The sequence below is a fragment of the Eriocheir sinensis genome, chromosome 37 (genome assembly GCF_024679095.1).
Source record: "Eriocheir sinensis breed Jianghai 21 chromosome 37, ASM2467909v1, whole genome shotgun sequence".
In the NCBI taxonomy this organism is placed as follows: domain Eukaryota; kingdom Metazoa; phylum Arthropoda; class Malacostraca; order Decapoda; family Varunidae; genus Eriocheir; species Eriocheir sinensis.
Genome location: NC_066545.1, coordinates 4,874,369 through 4,894,028, shown reverse-complemented (window position 1 = coordinate 4,894,028; position 19,660 = coordinate 4,874,369). Strand labels below are relative to the sequence as shown.

Genomic DNA, 19,660 nt, shown 5'->3' with positions numbered 1-19,660 from the left:
GGACTGTTCCGCGATCCTGGTGATACTTTAACCCAATTTATGTATCATGAACCTGAAAATCACCCACGAACACCCGATTAATCTTCTCTGTGACTCTGGAAAATAGTCGCAGCGGGAGCCCGTAACGTTAAAGACGGAATGGAAGGATATACAAGAAAAAGAGAAAGAGAGAGGAGGAGGACGTCGAACATATGCAAGGCTGAGGGGAAAAAGGTTGGTCAGGGTAAAACAAAGATTTAGGAGAAAGGACAAATAGGATAGAAGTGTGAGGACGACAAAGAGGTTGGGTAAGCTAGGGCAAAAAATTAAGAAAAATTATGACCTTTTTTTTTTACATTTCGTTTTTGCGAGAGCCCTTAGTGAGAGCCCGTAACGTTAAAGACTTTGGACCTGTTATATGTTGCAGGGGAGGAGAGGGCGGGAGGAGAGGGCGGGCAGGCCTTTGTGCATGGGACGGGTCGCGGCAGATTGGAAAAAAACAACTAAAAAGTGTATGAAGGACAGGGATCACAGTGGACAGCTAGGCGGGGCGGTAAGAGTGGAGGACAAAGCTTTCCAAAACAAAAGACACACTCACGACCCCCCTTTCCCCTTCTCCCCTGCCCCCCCCCCCCCCCCTCCATCAGGATAGCTCCCACCCCGCGTGTCCAGCCCTCGATCCTCCCAGTAAGCTCCAGCAGCCCCATCAGGCGCGCCCCCAAACATTGTGTCCATTCCCAACCCTCTTTGAAAGGTTCCAACACTCTATGTTAGGCTCCCAACTCTTATCTGTCCAGTTCCCCGTTTTTTTCTTTCTCTCTCTCTCTCTCTCTCTCTCTCTCTCTCTCTCTCTCTCTCTCTCTCTCTGGGAGATGCCCTTTAACGTAGACAAGTGCCAGGTCCTTCAAGTTGGAACGAGGAATAAGAAGTTCGAATACGAAATGCGCGGCGTTAAACTCAAAAGCGTTCAATGCGTCAAAGACTTGGGGGTCAAAATCGCGTCAAACCTCAAATTCTCACAGCAATGCATCGATGCAGCAAATAAAGCGAACAGAATGTTGGGCTTCATTAAAAGAAACTTTGTATTCAAGAATAAAGATGTAATACTCCCGCTCTACAACAGTTTAGTCAGACCCCACTTGGAATATGCGGTACAGTTTTGGTCTCCCCACCATGCAAAGGATATTGCTAAATTAGAAGGTGTTCAGCGTCGGGCAACGAAAATGATCCCTTCCTTGCGCAACAAATCCTACGAAGAAAGGCTTTCTACCCTTAACATGTTCTCTCTTGAGAAACGTCGCCTCCGAGGAAAACTGATCGAATGTTTTAAAATACTTAATGGTTTCACGAATGTAGACAGATCAACATTGTTTATGATCGATGACACTTTGCGCACGAGGAACAATGGCGTAAAACTCAGATGTAGACAAGTAAATTCAGACTGCACCAAATTTTTCTTCACCAACGTTGTAGTGCGAGAATGGAATAAGCTTCCACCGTCAGTGGTCCAGTGTAACACGATTGACTCCTTCAAAAATAAGCTCGACCGTCACTTCCTTCAACTTAATATCAACTAGAGTAGAAATGCAACGTTTTGGAGTCTTCTGATTAATGTAAAATCACTTAGGTTTAAGGACAGACCACCAAGTCTGGACCATGGGGTCTGTGGTCTGATTTTCTATGTAAATCTATGTAAATCTCTCTCTCTCTCTCTCTCTCTCTCTCTCTCTCTCTCTCTCTCTCTCTCTCTCTCTCTCTCTCTCTCTCTCTCTCTGTCTCTCTCTCTCTCTCTCTCTCTCTCTCTCTCTCTCTCTCCAGTCCCCTCTTTCTTTCCCTATTACTCCTTTACCGTCAACCCCCCCACCCCCCCCCCCGAACTCATCTATCCATATTCCCCAACCCAATCCGTCACCCAGCCTCCTTTCTGTCCCTCTCTCGTTTCAGCCCAATCCCCCTTCGTCTGTCAAGGCCTTACAACTACCCTTCTGTATCCTGGCCTCTTACCCTTTCTATTCCATGTAAGCCTTTTCTCGCCCTCCCTCTTTATCTATCCAGGCCTTTCAACCCTTTCTGTCTAAGCCCTTTCTTTCCCTTCACTCTCTCTCTCTCTATCAGGGCCCTTCAACCCTTTCATCTAAACCCTTTCTCCTCCTCCCTCTTTCTCTATTCACGCCTTTCAACCCTTTCCATCTAAACCCTTTCTCCCCCTCCCTCTCTAAGTTTCCGCCTCTCACATCAATTAGTCCCAAAGTCAAAAAAAGGAGATCAATCGGGTTCTAATGAGTGGTTTTTTCCAGGTTCATGGTACAGAAAAATGGTCAAACTACCACTAGGCTCGTCAAACTACCAATGGAAATATGTCCACAACTGCTAAAAAAGACTATAAAATGTGGGTGTGTAAGCTCCGAAATGTTTGGAAATATGTGTACCCAGCAGAGCCTCTCCCTTCCTCCATCTACGCCACTCTCCCTTTCCCTCTCTATTCACACCATTCACCCCTCTCTGTTTACGCCCCTGACCCAAAAGCTAACCATTCACCCCTCTCTGTTTACGCCCCTGACCCAAAAGCTAACCATTCACCCTCTCTGTTTACACCCCTGACCCAAAAGCTAGCCATTCATCCCTCTCTGTTTACGCCCCTGACCCAAAAGCTAACCATTCACCCTCTCTGTTTACGCCCCTGACCCAAAAGCTAACCATTCACCCCTCTCTGTTTACGCCCCTGACCCAAAAGCTAACCATTCACCCCTCTCTGTTTACGCCCCTGACTCAAAAGCTAACCATTCACCCCTCTCTGTTTACGCCCCTGACCCAAAAGCTAACCATTCACCCCTCTCTGTTTACGCCCCTGACCCAAAAGCTAACCATTCACCCTCTCTGTTTACGCCCTGACTCAAAAGCTAACCATTCACCCTCTGTTTACGCCCCTGACCCAAAAGCTAACCATTCACCCTCTCTGTTTACGCCCCTGACCCAAAAGCTAACCATTCACCCCTCTCTGTTTACGCCCCTGACCCAAAAGCTAACCATTCACCCCTCTCTGTTTACGCCCCTGACCCAAAAGCTAACCATTCACCCCTCTCTATTTACGCCCCTGACCCAAAAGCTAGCCATTCACCCCTCTGTTTACGCCCCTGACCCAAAAGCTAACCATTCACCCTCTCTGTTTACACCCCTGACCCAAAAGCTAGCCATTCATCCCTCTCTGTTTACGCCCCTGACCCAAAAGCTAACCATTCACCCCTCTCTGTTTACGCCCCTGACCCAAAAGCTAACCATTCACCCCTCTCTGTTTACGCCCCTGACCCAAAAGCTAACACCACGCTCTATAACCCTGCCCAGTATCGTCTGTCCTTCGTGCGTCCCTCTCCGTTCGCTTCCTGCTTCTCCACGTTTGGTATTCAAGTCGCCCATCCCGCTAACCCAATCACCGTTCTTTTAGCGTATACCCTGATCGCCTCCGTCCGCCCGTCACGTCTCATCGATCACTCATTACCCGCGTAATGCTGTTGTTTTAATGTAATGTCTGTAGAGTACGGCGCCATTGACTGTCCTTTGTTTCGTAAGTCGTGCCGTCGCTTATTGCCGTAATGTGGCTGCCTCGATAGTGCGCTTGAACCTAAACGATAAGAATAGAGAGAGAATTTTCTGCTCTATTTCACATTCAAATTGGAGGACTTTATTCCGACTCCGAAGCACAGGACTCCTTCCTCCCCCTTCCCCTCCCCCTGCTCCTCACCCGAGAGAGAGAGAGAGAGAGAGAGAGAGAGAGAGAGAGAGAGAGAGAGAGAGAGAGAGAGAGAGAGAGAGAGAGAGAGAGAGAGAGAGAGAGAGAGAGAGAAATGGTGGTGTGCCACAAAGCCCAGGTGCAGGGGGTTCCCCACCTCAGCACCTTGAGGCTTCCTCCACGCGCTGCACAGAGGTTCACCCGGACTGCACTCTCCAGTGACCAGCTTGTGGAGCAGCCTCGATCACACTTCAGACAGCACCAGCGCACCTATACAGCCAGGACCACACGCCTGTGGAACATGTTTACGGCAGCCACTCCCCATGTGGAGAACATGAACACGCAGCAGGTGAAGCTGGCAGCTCACAGGTGGCGTGAGAAATACCCAAGTGCGCTCGGGGTACAAACGTAAAGTGACAAAGTGACACTGACACAAATTGTTTATCCATGTTTTTCTATCATTTTTTTTTATTTTGTATTTGTATGTTGTACGCGTGTACAACAGTGGACAATTAATTTTGTCCCATACACAGGCTCTTGAAATAGTTACACCTAAAAAGTGTAATTTGAACATCCTTTTTGTACATAAATATTATGTTTAAATAAAAGAGAGAGAGAGAGAGAGAGAGAGAGAGAGAGCGGACCTATTACCCCCATAACGCAGCGGTGGGTAGTTAGTTCATTGGAAAATATATTTCTTTTTTAGCCCGAAAGTTGTTAACAAATTCCCCGTCATTTGCGAGCATGGAAATGTTTTAGCGTGTGTGTATGTATTTTTTTCTGGCATTTTCATTTCAGCAAGGCAATTTATATCTCACTCTCGTCCGCTTGACCCCCTTTCCCTCCCATTCGTCTCTCTCTCTCTCTCTCTCTCTCTCTCTCTCTCTCTCTCTCTCTCTCTCTCTCTCTCATCTGTTTTTTTTTCTTCCTCTTTTCTTCTTCTTCTCTTCTTCTCTCTCCCTTACGCTACATCACTTTCTCTTAATCATGGCTTATCGTGAACACTCTTAAAATCGACCGCCGGACACCGACTTGCTATCATCTTCATCATCATCATCATCATCATCATCATCATCCTTTTTCTTCTTCTGGTTCACAATGAAGTGATAAAAGTGATAACCATAAAGAGCAAATGATAAACAGAAGGGAGGGGTCGTCCCATCGCCTGTCCGCCCCCCTCTAATTAGTTACTCACCAGAAAAAAGTAATATCCGGGTGATTAATGAGCTGCGGTTTGAACAAGAAAAAATAAGAAGAAAAATGGCTGGTAAGTATTTTTTTATCAGTCAGTTCGTTTGGGTACGTGAGCTCCATTTTTCCTCAGCGTTTTTTCTTTCTCTCCTTGGACATAAATACTAATAAGTGTGGGTTGGGACTGTCCAGCACACGCTAAAATATAGACGGAGGAAACGTGTAAAGCTTGCGCGAAACAGCCGGACCAGGAAGTATTTTCAGCCTCACATACATGACCTCGGTGGAGTAGTGCTTATCGTGCCTAGCTATGAATCGGCCCGGGTTCGAATCCCGTCCCGGACAGTCGGCGTGCAGGTCACCCAGTTGTTCATCCTCCCTTCCGGGCTGATCGATAAATAGCATCTTCCATTTAGCGTAACCCGTTTCTGGGTCGTGATCTGTAGAGTCCCTCATAGAGTCCCGACAACCTAAGATTTGGACGCCATTACTGGCCCTGTGTTTTCGCCGCGCTTTTCAAACACTAGCACACGGTCTCGCGGCGAAGACAGGGCGTCCAAATCCACTGTCCAAATGTCGGGACTCTATCAAGGGAAGGACTCAGATCATGACCCAGAAACGGGTTACGCTAAATGGAAAAGGCTAAAATGGGTACCTTGCGAAACCTGCGGAAGGTAAACTGTGGCAATTCCGGACTTCACATTGGCCCGTGTCCCGAGGTAATGGGTTCATCCCACCACAGGCTCGAAGGGCCGTGTGACGAAGACGAGCACCGCCGCTACGCGCAGCTATAGGGTAGGTATACACGCAGGTTTACTTGTTTTTTATACATAGTCCAATACGTCTTCCCTTCTTCCTCAGTCTTCCGCATAAGAGCAAGGGAATCAATGTAACTTAAGAATCTGCACAACGAAAATAGGAGATAATTCGTTGGAAAGATGAAGTACGGTTATTTGGCAGGGAATGTCGCGTCGTTTGGACTACGTAACATTTTCTCATTTTAAACGAATCCAATCTTTAGTAACTGTAAAACGGAAAACGGGGAAAAATGTTTGAGAGGATATTAACGATAACTCGGCCAGGAAACTCGTACGTACAATTTAAAATCTTTCCCCTTCCTTCCTCCTCCCTTTCTCCTCTTTTCCGTGAACTCGAAAAGAGGAAAGAAAAAAAAATGGGGGCAGCATCAATTTACAGTGTTACATTTGCATTTCTTTTGCGTGTTTTCCTTGACGGGCCACACTGGCCTCACTGCTGTTCACCGTTGTGCTGCAGAAGTGTAAAAGTGAGATATATAGTGAGTAAGGGGCGACTCTATGTGTGACCACCATTGTTTGTTTCCGCGAAAAAGACTCTCTCTCTCTCTCTCTCTCTCTCTCTCTCTCTCTCTCTCTCTCTCTCTCTCTCTCTCTCTCTCTCTCTCTCTCTCTCTCTCTCTCTCTCTCTCTCTCTCTCTCTCTCTCTCTCTCTCTCTCTCTCTCTCTCTCTCTGTGTGTGTGTGTGTGTGTGTGTGTGTGTGTGCGTGTTTGTGCGTGTGCATGTGTGTGTGTGTGTGTGTGTGTGTGTGTGTGTGTGTGTGTGTGTGTGTGTTCGAGTGTTTGTGCGTGTTCGTGTGTGTGTGTGTGTGTGTGTGTGTGTGTGTGTGTGTGTGTGTGTGTGTGTGTGTGTGTGTGTGTGTGTGTGTGTGTGTGTGTGTGTGTGTGTGTGTGTATGTGTGTGTGTGTGTGTGTGTGTGTGTGTGTGTGTGTGTGTCACCGCCATGGGGGGTTCAGGACAGGTGTGCAGCCGCTTCTTTACCTGACAACACTGATACCGTTCGCTGCCAATATGCTCCTTACCGGGGCATTAACCCTTTACCCTGGCGCTGATAAGATAGCCCTATCACACCTGGCTCTATGTACGGCCGAACCAAAAGATGCAACACGCCCCTTCACTGTAATACACGCACGGCTCCACACACACAGCTCTGCTATAGACTGAGTGGAGTCAAACGTTCTTCGTCTCCTCAACTCCCGTCCTCTTATTAGTAGTCTTCTATCTATTTAATTCTGCCGTAATGTTGAATCTCTTTTTATCTTCTATCGATATTTTCATGCTGACTGGTTTTCTGAACTTGCTAACCGCATGCCTCCCGCCCTCCCGCGGCTCCACTGAACACGACTTTCTACTCTTGCTCATCCCTGTTTTATCCAAATCCCTTATGGAAGCGTTAACCAGAGTCTTTATTCCTTTATCCCTCCCGCTGGTACACTCTGAGAGAATCTTCCTCCATCTGTATTTCCTCCAGCCTACGACTTGAACTCTTTAATAAGGAAAGTATCAAGAAACCCCTCCAATAGAATTTGTCTTCTGTGTTGGCCTCTCGTCCTTTTTCTCTTGTCGGAGCAGCGTGAAGCGGGGTATTTTGTTGATGTTTTTGTGTTTTGCCTTTGCTGTATAAAAAAAAATCTTGTTCGTCGCCTTGATAGTGTCACCGGCGATCACCAATTATTGCCTGTCCGCCTCTCTCTGACGCCCACGCCAACACCTGAGGCACATTTACACCTGCACATTGATTGCCCTCTTTCCCGCTGCCCCGTCGTCCTGCCTCGCGCCATTCACGCCGCCCTGTTTCTCTGTTCCTCTCTCCTCCTGCCTCTTTGTGTATCTGTTTCCCTGCAGACTTAATTGGCTCCTGTCTCGCCTTTCTGTCCCTTAGATTCTCGCGTCTCAGGGCCAGTGTTCCTACCTAATTGACTTACTACCTTATATCCTCTCTCTCTCTTCCTCTCTCGCTCGCTCAGTTATCCTACCCCTGAGAATTCCTTCCTTAGCACTGACTTTGTATTGAGTTTCCACCTAATTGACTCTCTTCCTTCCTCTTTCCCTCATCTCAAGCTATCCATTACCCCGAAGCATCAATTTCGTATCGCAGACTTATTATCTCGCAGCTTTCCCGTCTCCTTTTCTCTGTAAAGGGGCTCTCACACATTCCCGGTCCCGGTCGCGACCGTCCCCGATGACTCCCGATAAGCCGATCGGGGCCTGACCGCCGACAAAATAGGCAATAATCCCCGGACCGGCGGCTTACCGCCGGTCTGCCTGCGGTAGACCGGCGGCTTACCGCCGGTAAGCCGGCGGTTTACCGGCGGTAGACCGGCGACCATATACGATTTTCGATTTCTCCGACCGGCGACTGCAGCAGGTCAGTCGGCGGAAGACCGCCGGCCTACCGGCGGCAGACCGCCGGTCTACCGGCGGCAGACCTGCTGCACATCGACGAGCAAACACTTTCTTTGCATTTTAATATATTTATAATTACCTCATAAATAGCTTCATACCTAAATTCATTCGTGTGCATAAAACTCTCTCTCTCTCTCTCTCTCTCTCTCTCTCTCTCTCTCTCTCTCTCTCTCTCTCTCTCTCTCTCCTTTCACCCATTCCTCTTCCTCTTTTTTTCCATCTCTCCACCCTCTCTCCCTTCTTTCCTCATTCTCCTCCATCCCTCCCTCTCTCTTCCTCGCTCCCTCCCACCTGTTCCTCCTTCCATTCCTTTCCCTTCTGTCTGTCTCTCTCTCTCTCTCTCTCTCTCTCTCTCTCTCTCTCTCTCTCTCTAAATCTATCTATCTCTATCTATCTATCTATCTATATCTATTTATCTATCTATCTATTTATCTCTATCTATCTATCTATCTATCGGCGGTCAGGCCCCGATCGGCTTATCGGGAGTCATCGGGGACGGTCGCGACCGGGACCGGGAATGTGTGAGAGCCCCTTTATCGGGAGTCATCGGGGACGGTCGCGACCAGGACCGGGAATGTGTGAGAGCCCCTTAAAGGGGCTCTCACATTCCTGGTCCCGGTCGCGACCGTCCCGATGACTCCGAGAAGCCGATCGGGGCCTGACCGCCGACAACATAGGCAATACTCCCCGGACCGGCGGCTTACCGCCGGTCTGCCTGCGGTAGACCGGCGGCTTACCGCCGGTAAGCCGGCGGTTTACCGGCGGTAGACCGGCGACCCTATACGATTTTCGATTTCTCCGACCGGCGACTGCAGCAGGTCAGTCGGCGGTAGACCGCCGGCCTACCGGCGGCAGACCGACCGACTGTAAGATCGGGGATTGTCGGCGGCAGACCGCCGGTCAACCGCCGGTCGACCCTGAGGACCGTAGACGCAGCCGACCACCGCCGGTCAACTTTAAAATTTTTAAAGATATCGGCGATGCGCCCGGTCGACCGGCGGTGTGGAAAAATGTCGCCGGTCGACCGGCGGTCACTCGACACCACGGCAGACCGGCGGTAGACCGCCAGTAGACCGGCAGGTGAACCGCGAGTGAACACCTGCGTCTGACCTGGGGATTAGCAAGGGAGGAAGGAGGAAAAAGAGGAAGAACAGGTAGGAGCGAGGGATTGAAGAGAGAGAGAAAGGAGGAAGAGGAATGGGTGAGAGAAATATATATATATATATATATATATATATATATATATATATATATATATATATATATATATAGATAGATAGATAGATAGATAGATAGATAGATATAGATATAGATATAGATATAGATATAGATATAGATAGATAGATAGATAGATAGATATAGATAGATATAGATAGATATAGATAGAGAGAGAGAGAGACAGAAGGGAAAGGAATGGAAGGAGGAACAGGTGGGAGGGAGTGAGGAAGAGAGAGGGAGTGAGGAAGAGAGAGGGAGGGATGGAGGGGAGTGAGGAATAGGGGTGGGCAGGTACCGGTACCAGTACCGGTACTAACGGTACCAGCTAAACGGTACGGTACCGGTACCAGATTGCTCGGTACCGGTACCAGTTGCTCGGATTTATTTATTGGATTTATTGATAATTCTTCATGTCCGATTTTTTTTTTAGGTTGCTAATAAATATTGTTATTGTTATTAGACTATGATCGAGCACATCCATAATAACTATACATGCAATTTTTTTATCGAAAAAATAAATATTCACTTCATTCAGAGAGAGAGAGAGATCACCACTTAGTAAGTGGATATCTCGGTGATATGGGTAGTGGGTACTCGATCATAGTCTAATAACAATAACAATATATATTAGCGTTTTCTAAAGACTCGTGGGACTCACTAACTTTTAACCCAAGACTTCGTTTTCTTTTTACTTGCCACTGTTAAATTCGTATGACTCGTTAACTTTTAGAGAGAGAGAGAGAGAGAGAGAGAGAGAGATCATATTTATCCAATAAAGCATTAACGAAAAGTTTGAATCCTTGGCGAGAGTTTCTGGCCATAAAGAATTGCATGATGAATTATATAAGATGATTAAATATTGGAGGTGTAGCAGGCGAGAGAGAGAGATCACCACTTAGTGAGTGGATATCTCGGTGATATGGGTAGTGGGTACTCGATCATAGTCTAATAACAATAATAATATTTATTAGCAACCTAAAAAAGAAAAAGAATCGGACATGAAAAATTATCCAGTAACTCCAATAAATAAATAAAATAATGGAAACGGGAGCTGTGATGGAAACGGAAAGCAGGACAAAATGGTGGGAACTTGGGGAGACGGTCAGCGGGCTGCGGGGCAGTGACTCAGCGTCTACACACAGGGCTCATACCACATGGAGGCGGGCGAGCACCGAGCGTCACTTGGTTCCTAACGGCAATGCGGAGTTCCGAGTGATCATTAAGCTTCCCGGAACCCAAGTGATCATGATGCTTCGCGGTACCAGTACCGATATCAGTTATCGATACCAGTACCGGCGAGTGATCATTAGGCTTCCCGGAACCCAAGTGATCATGATGCTTCGCGGTACTGGTATCGATAACTGCTATCGGTACTGGTACCGCGAAGCATCATGATCACTTGGGTTCCGGGAAGCTTAATGATCACTCGGTGCTCGCCCGCCTCATGCGGTATGGGCCCTGTGTGTAGACGCTGAGTCACTGCCCCGCTGACCGTCTCCCCAAGTTCCCACCATTTTGTCCTGCTTTCCGTTTCCATCACAGCTCCCGTTTCCATTATTTTATTTATTTATTGGAGTTACTGGATAATTCTTCATGTCCGATTCTTTTTCTTTTTTAGGTTGCTAATAAATATCTTTATTGTTATTAGACTATGATCGAGTACATCCATAATAACTATACATGCTATTTTTTTTTTAGAAAAAATAAATATTCACTTCATTCAGAGAGAGAGAGATTTACATAGATTTACATAGAAAATTAGACCACACAGACCCCATGGTACAGACTAGGTGGTCTGTCCTTAAACCTAAGTGATTTTACATTAATCAGAAGGCTCCTAAACGTTGCATTTCTACTCTAGTTGATATTAAGTTGAAGGAAGAGAGATTTTCTTTACAGGAAATTTGTTTGGGAATTTCATCAGAAGTCATTAAGAAAAAAAAACTCCTTTGGGTACCGGTACCGGTACCGGTACTAACGGTACTTGAGTTTTCGGTACCGGTACTACCGGTACTCAAATTAACGATACTTGCCCATCCCTAGTGAGGAAAGAAGGGAGAGAGGGTGGAAAGAGATGAAAAAAAGGAGGAAGAGGAATGGGTGAAAGGAGAGAGAGAGAGAGAGAGAGAGAGAGAGAGTGTTTTATGCACACGAATGAATTTTGGTATGAAGCTATTTAGGAGGTAATTATAAATATATGAAAATGCAAAGAAAGTGTTTTCTCGTTGATGTGCAGCAGGTCTGCCGCCGGTAGGCCGGCGGTCTACCGCCGACTGATCTGCTGCAGTCGCCGGTCGGAGAAATCGAAAATCGTATATGGTCGCCGGTCTACCGCCGGTAAACCGCCGGCTTACCGGCGGTAAGCCGCCGGTCCGGGGATTATTGCCTATTTTGTCGGCGGTCAGGCCCCGATCGGCTTATCGGGAGTCATCGGGGACGGTCGCGACCGGGACCGGGAATGTGTGAGAGCCCCTTAACCTGTCCCAAAACATCTTTCTTATCATTTTCCTATCTATTTGTCTCCCTTTATCTTATTTACCCTCCCTTCTGACATCCATTTCTCATCTCCCTATCTTTTATTAATAGTCTCCCTTCTACTCGCCTCCTCCCCCCTTCAGTATCCATTCTTTTTTTTTATCTCCCTACCTCTTAGTCTCCCTTCCTCCCTACTTCTTAGTCTCCCTTCCTCCCTACTCTTAGTCTCCCTTCCTCATAACTACTCAGCCTTCATGCAACCATTTCTTATCATCTCCCTACTTTCTCGACTCCCTTCCTCGTGCCTCTCCTCCTCTCAACCATCCATTCCTTATCATCTCCCTACCTTTAAATCTCCCTTGCTCTTGCCTAATCTTCCCTTAAACGTCTGTTTCTTATCATCTCCCTTAGTCTCCCTTTATCATGCTTCCCCTCTCCTCAACCATCCATTCCTTATCATCTCCCTACTTTTAAATCTCCCTTCCTCTTGCCTAATCTTCCCTTAAACGTCTATTTCTTATAACCTCCCTTAGTCTCCCTTCATCTTGCTTCCCCTCCCCTCAAGCATCCATTCCTTATTATCTCCCTACTTTTAAATCTCCCTTCCTCTTGCCTTATCTTCCCTTATTCTTCCTTCATCTTGCTTCCCCTCTCCTCAACCATTCATTCCTTATCATCTCCCTACTTTTAAATCTCCCTTCCTCTTGCCTAATCTTCCCTCTAGCGTCTTTCTTATCGCCTCCCTTAGTCTTCCCTCATTTTGCATTCTTTCCCCTCAACCACCCATTCCTTATCTCCGACGTCACATCTTGCCATCCAACTTCCCTCCCTCGCCGCTATCCTTCTCGCGAGCAGCCATTTCTTATCACCGAATTCTCATCTCCTTTCCTAATAGCTTCCTTCTCTCTTGGTTACTTTAGCCCCCAAGCATCCATTCTTTATCGCCGGATTCTCATCTCCGCGCCGTGCAGCCTCCCTCCCCACCCCCACACCGCCGCTCCGTTTTCTCTTTCCGCTACTAAAAATAAAGATAACGTACCTGGCCCAGCTTTGTGCTCTCACCATTCACACGCCTCTCAAACATGCCTAATTAAATGTACCTCGAAATAGATAAACAACAATAATGACAACAATAACGTGAAAACAATAATATTAATAGAAGAGACAAGCAAAGCAATGGCCGTAATTACAATTCCACTTCCACCACACAAATAAAATCAAAACTAGTGTGAGAAGAGACAAAAAAAATCGCAATAACAACAATATGAAAGCAGTGATATCAATAGAAGTGACACGGCACAACAATGGATGTAATTACGACTAACCTTCATATGTTAAGACACATTCGCTTCTCCCACCAATCCCATTACCAACCCTTCCCTTATCGACCAGTCCCATTACCAACCCTTCCCCTATACACCAGTGACATTACCAATCCCTCCCCTATCCACCAGTCCCATTACCAACCCTTCCCCTATCCACCAGTCCAATTACCAATCCTTCCCCTATCCACCAGTCCCATTACCAACCCTTCCCCTATCCACCAGTCCCATTACCAACCCTTCTCCTATCCACCAGTCCCATTACCAGCCCTTCCCCTATCCACCAGTCCCATTACCAACCCTTCCCCTATCCACCAGTTCCATTACCAATCCTTCCCCTATACACCAGTGACATTACCAACCCCTCCCCAATCCACCAGTCCCATTACCAACCCTTCCCCTATCGACCAGTCCCATTACCAACCCTTCCCCTATCCACCAGTCCCATTACCAACCCTTCCCCTATCCACCAGTTCCATTACCAATCCTTCCGCTATCCACCAGTCCCATTACCAACCCTTCCCCTATCGACCAGTCCTATTACCAACCCTTCCCCTATCCACCAGTTCCATTACCAATCCTTCCCCTATCCACCAGTCCCATTACCAACCCTTCCCTTATCCACCAGTCCCATTACCAACCCTTCCCCTATCGACCAGTCCAATTATCAACCCTTCCCCTATCCACCAGTTCCATTACCAATCCTTCCCCTATCCACCAGTCCCATTACCAGCCCTTCCCCTATCCACCAGTTCCATTACCAATCCTTCCCCTATCCACCAGTCCAATTACCAATCCTTTCCCTATCGACCAGTCCTATTACCAACCCTTCCCCTATCCACCAGTCCCATTACCAGCCCTTCCCCTATCCACCAGTTCCATTACCAATCCTTCCCCTATCCACCAGTCCAATTACCAATCCTTTCCCTATCCACCAGTCCCATTACCAACCCTTCCCTTATCCACCAGTCCCATTACCAACCCTTCCCCTATCCAACTGTCCCATTACCAACCCTTCCCCTATCCACCAGTCCCATTACCAACCCTTCCCCTATCCAACTGTCCCATTACCAACCCTTCCCCTATCCACCAGTCCAATTACCAATCCTTCCGCTATCTACCAGAACCATTACCAACCCATCCCCTATCCATCATTTCCATTACCAATCATTCCCCTATCCACCAGTCCCATTACCAACCATTCCCCTATCCACCAGTCCCATTACCAATCCTTCCCCTATCCACCTGTCCCATTACAAACCCTTCCCCTATCCACCAGTTCCATTACCAATCCTTCTCCTATCCACCAGTCCCATTAACAACACTTCCCCTATCCACCAGTCCCATTACCAATCCTTCCCCTATCCACCAGTTCCATTACCAATCCTTCCCCTCTCCACCAATCCCATTACCAACCCTTCCCCTATCCACCAGTCATATTACCAATCCTTCCCCCATCCACCAGTCCCATTACCAACCCTTCCCCTATCCACCAGTCCTGTTACCAATCTTTCCCCTATCCACCAGTCCCATTACCAACCATTCCCCTATCCACCAGTCCCATTACCAAAACTTCCCCTATCAACCTGTCCCATTACCAACCCTTCCCCTACCCACCAGTTTCGTTACCAATCCTTCCCCTATCCAACTGTCCCATTACCAACCTTTCCCCTATCCACCAGTCCCATTACCAATCCTTCCCCTATCCACCAGTCCCATCACCAATCCTTCCCCTATCCACCAGTCCCATCACCAATCCTTCGCCTATCCACCAGTCTCTTTACCATCCCTTCCAATATCCACCAGTCCCATTACCAATCCTTCCCCTATCCACCAGTCCCATCACCAATCCTTCCCCTATCCACCAGTCCCATTACCAACCCTTCCCCTATCCACTAGTTCCATTACCAATCCTTCCCCTATCCACCAGTCCCATTAAAAATCCTTCCTCTATCCACCAGTCACATTACCAACCCTTCCCCTATCCAACAGTACCATTACCAATCCTTCCCCTATCCACCAGTCCCATTACCTACCCTTCCCCTATCCACCAGACCCATTACCAACCCTTCCCCTCTTCACCAGTCCCATTACCAATCCTTCCCCTGTCCACCAGTCCCATTACCAACCCTTCTACTATCCACCAGTCCCGTTATCAATCCTTCCCCTATCCACCAGTCCCATTACCAATCCTTCCCCTATCCACCAGTCCCATTAACAACCCTTCCCCTATCCACCAGTCCCATTACCAATCCTTCCCCTATCTACCGGTCCCATTACCAATCCTTTCCCTATCCACCAGTCCCATCACCAATCCTTCCCCTATCCACCAGTCCCATTACCAACCCTTCCCCTATCCACTAGTTCCATTACCAATCTTTCCCCTCTCCACCAGTCCCATTACCAACTCTTCCCCTTTCCACCAGTCCCATTACCAACCCGTCCCCTATCCACCAGTCACATTACCAATCCTTCCCCTATCCACCAGTCCTATTACCAACCCTTCCCTTATCCAACAGTACCATTACCAATCCTTCCCCTATCCACCAGTCCCATTACCTACCCTTCCCCTCTCCACCAGTCCCATTACCAACCCTTCCCCTCTTCACCAGTCCCATTACCAATTCTTCTCCTATCCACCAGTCCCATTACCAACCCTTTCCCTATCCACCAGTCTCGTTATCAATCCTTCCCCTATCCACCAGTCCCATTACCAACCCTTCTCCTATCCACCAGTCCCATTAACAATCCTTCCCCTATCCACCAGTCCCATTAACAACCCTTCCCCTATCCATCAGTCCCATTACCAATCCTTCCCCTATTCACCAGTCCCATTACCAACCCTTCCCCTATACACCAGTCCCATTCCCAACCCTTCCTATCTCCACTAGTAACATTACCAATCCTTCCCCTATCCACCAGTCCCATTACCAATCCTTCCCCTATCCACCAGTCCCATTACCAACCCTTCCACTGTCCACCAGTTCCATTACCAATCCTTCACCTATCCAACAGTCCCATTACCAACCCTTCCCCTCTCCACCATTCCCATTTCCAACCCTTCCCCTATCCACCAGTCCCATTACCAGTCCTTCCCCTATCCACCAATCCCATTACCAACCCTTCCTCTCTTTACCAGTCCCATTACCAATCCTTCCCCTATCCACCAGTCCCATTACCAATCTTTCCCCTATCCACAAGTCCCATTACTAATCGTTCCCCTATCCACCAGTCCCATTACCAACCCTTCCCCTATCCACCAGTCCCACTACCAAAACTTCCCCTGTCCACCAGTCCCATTACCAATCCTTTACCTATTCAGCAGTCCCATTACCAAACCGTCCTCTATCCAGCAGTCCCATTACCAACCCTTCCCTTATCCACCAGTCACATTACCACCCCTTCGCCTCTCCACCAGTCCCATTACTAACCCGTCCCCTATCCACTAGTCCCGTTACCAAACCTTCCCCTCTCCACCAGTCCCATTACCAACCCGTCACCTATCCACCAGTCCCATTACCAACCCTTCCCCTCTTCACCAGTCCCATTACCAACCCGTCCCATACCCACCAGTCTCATTACCAATCCTTCCCCTATCTACCAGTCCATTTACCAGCACTTTCCCTATCCACCAGTCCCATTACCGATCCTTCCCCTATCCAACAGTCCCATTACCAATCCATTCCCTATCCACCAGTCCCATTACCAATCCTTCCCCTATCCACCAGTCCCATTACCAACCCTTCCACTATCAACCAGTTCCATTATCAATCTTTCCCCTATCCACCAGTCCAGTTAACAACCCTTCCCCTCTCCACCAGTCCCATTACCAACCCTTCCCCTATCCACCAGACCCATTACCAATTCTTCCCCTATCCACCAGTCCCAGTATCAACCCTTCCCCTATCCACCATTCCCATTACCAATCCTTCCCCTATCCACCAGTCCCATTACCAACCCTTCCCCTATCCACCATTTCCATTACCAATCCTTCCCCTATCCACCAGTCCCATTACCAACCCTTCCCCTATCCACCAGTTCCATTACCAACCCGTCCCCTGTCCACCATTCCCATTACCAATCCTTCTCCTCTCCTCCAGTCCCATTACCAACCCGTCCCCTATCCAGCAGTCCCATTACCAACCCTTCCCCTATCCACCAGTCCCATTACCAACCCTTCCCCTATCCACCAGTCCCATTACCAACCCTTCCCCTATCCACCAGTCCCATTACCAACCCTTCCCCTATCCACCAGTCCCATTACCAACCCTTCCCCTATCCACCAGTCCCATTACCAACCCTTCCCCTCTCCACCAATCCCATTACCAACCCTTCCCGTATCCAGCAGTCCCATTACCAACCCTTCCCCTATCCACCAGTCCCATTACCAACCCTTCCCCTCTCCACCAGTCCCATTACCAACCCTTCCCCTCTCCACCAGTCCCATTACCAACCCTTCCCCTATCCACCAGTCCCATTACCAACCTTTCCCCTATTAACCAGTCCCATTACCAACCCTTCTCCTATCCACCAATCCCATTACCAACCCTTCCCGTATCCAGCAGTCCCATTACCAACCCTTCCCCTATCCACCAGTCCCATTACCAACCCTTCCCCTCTCCACCAGTCCCATTACCAACCCTTCCCCTCTCCACCAGTCCCATTACCAACCCTTCCCCTATCCACCAGTCCCATTACCAACCCTTCCCCTATTAACCAGTCCCATTACCAACCCTTCTCCTATCCACCAGTCCCATTACCAATCCTTCCCCTCTCCTCCAGTTCCATTACTAACGGGGATCAATCGGGTTCCAATAAGTGTATCTTTAGGTTCATGGTACAGAAAAAAGGTCAAAAAACCATCAGGGTCATAAAACCACCCCTGGATATGACCCAAACTCCTACGAAAGCCTTGTCATATATGTGAACTTGGGCGAGGAAATGTTTATTAATACAACCCTAACACCCACTTCCCCCACATAAAGTTAATCAGAACTATTGCAAGAAGAGAGAGAGAGAGAGAGAGAGAGCAAAAAAAAAAGTGTCATTTCCGAGCAACCAAGAGAACTTTTCATGAAGACAATCAAGACAATCACACCCGGACTTGTTGTTGCTGCCGCCGCTCCTGTCCGCTCCTGCTTGCTTGCTTTTGGCGGTGTTTCGGATGCTCTTTCTGTTTTCTGTTCCTCGCGCTGTTTTTTTGGCTCTAGTTTTGTTTTGTTTTTTCTTGTTTTCCGCCACACTCGTTACAGTTTGCAAGCCGGGCACATTTAGACCATAGTGTGTGTATATATGTGTGTGTGTGTGTGTGTGTGTGTGTGTCACCGTTGCCAGATTGCCGTACTCAGAGCATAGTATTTACCAGTTTCTGACGCCTAACTACTGCCAAGAAACATCGGGAATTAACTATTTTAACGATAATTATGAGTGAATCTCCTTATTGGGGTCCACGAGACAATATTTGGGTCGGAAGTCGGTAAATATAAGAGGCTGAGCAAGACAATCTGGCAACTTTGGTGTGTGTGTGTGTGTGTGTGTGTGTGTGTGTGTGTGTGTGTATGTCTGTGTGTGTGTGTGTGTGTGTGTGTGTGTGTGTGTGTGTGTGTGCTACGGGAGGGGAGAAAAAACATTACCCTTGTGTGTATGTCTGTGTGTGTGTGTGTGTGTGTGTACCCGGGCGCATTAAGATCAGCAACATTATAGGGCCAGTGCGTCATTACTACGTCATTACTGCAACGATTCACGCTAGTCACCGATCATTTGTTTGTTCAAAGGATTTAAAACAAGTCATTTCCACTGTAATTATGAAGGAAGGGAGGGAGGGGGGGAAGGAGTGCATGAGTGGGAGGGAAGGAAGGAACGAACAGAGGATGAGGGGAGACAGTGTTTGGGGAGTGATCATTAGAGAGAGTGGAGGAAGGAGAGTGGATGAGTGGGGAGGAGGAACGAGAGGAGTGTGTAACAAGAGGGGAGAGAGAGAGAATGAGGGGAGAGACTGTTTGGGGAGTAGTCGTTAGAGAAGGTGGAAGAGGGAGTGTGGATGAGTGGGGAGAGAAAACGAGAGGAGAGAGAAGCGAAAGAGGAATGAGAGAGAGGAGGTGAATTAAAGGTAGAAAAAAAAGATGAAAATACGTGAGGAAGAAATGGGATGGGTGAATAAAGAAATAAATAGCAATAAAGACTAGAGATGAATAGAGGTGAATAAAGAGGAATTAATTAAAAGGTATGAGATAAAAAAAAGGAAAAGGGGAAAGATGGGAAAGTGAGAGGATGAGAAAAGGGAAATAAGTGGAATAGAGAAACGAATGAATAAATATAAGGAGAAAATGAGGATATGAAAAGAGGGGAAAGGAAAACGGGAAACATGAGAAGTGAAAGCAAAAAAAGGGAGATCAAAATAAATGGAATAGAGAACAGGATGAATAACTATAAGAAATGAAAAGGCATGAAAAGAGGAAAAAGGGGAAAACACAGAAGAGAAAGTGGGAGGACAAGAAAGAGATTAAAATAACAGAAAAAAGATGAT

The 19,660-nt window shown here is 47.7% G+C and overlaps 1 protein-coding gene and 1 long non-coding RNA gene across 4 annotated transcripts in view; both read right to left on the bottom strand.

The window, feature by feature from the left end:
- The window catches only part of LOC127008110 (uncharacterized), a 159,708-nt gene that overhangs the window by 19,265 nt on the left and 120,783 nt on the right, over window positions 1-19,660 (bottom strand). The gene's annotated exons all lie outside the window — the stretch shown is intronic.
- On the bottom strand, window positions 1,866-3,674 carry LOC127008113 (uncharacterized). The gene is made up of 3 exons (XR_007760810.1): window positions 2,931-3,674; window positions 2,643-2,852; window positions 1,866-2,560 (listed from the first exon to the last, which is right to left on the bottom strand). It is a non-coding gene; the product is annotated as an uncharacterized LOC127008113 (long non-coding RNA).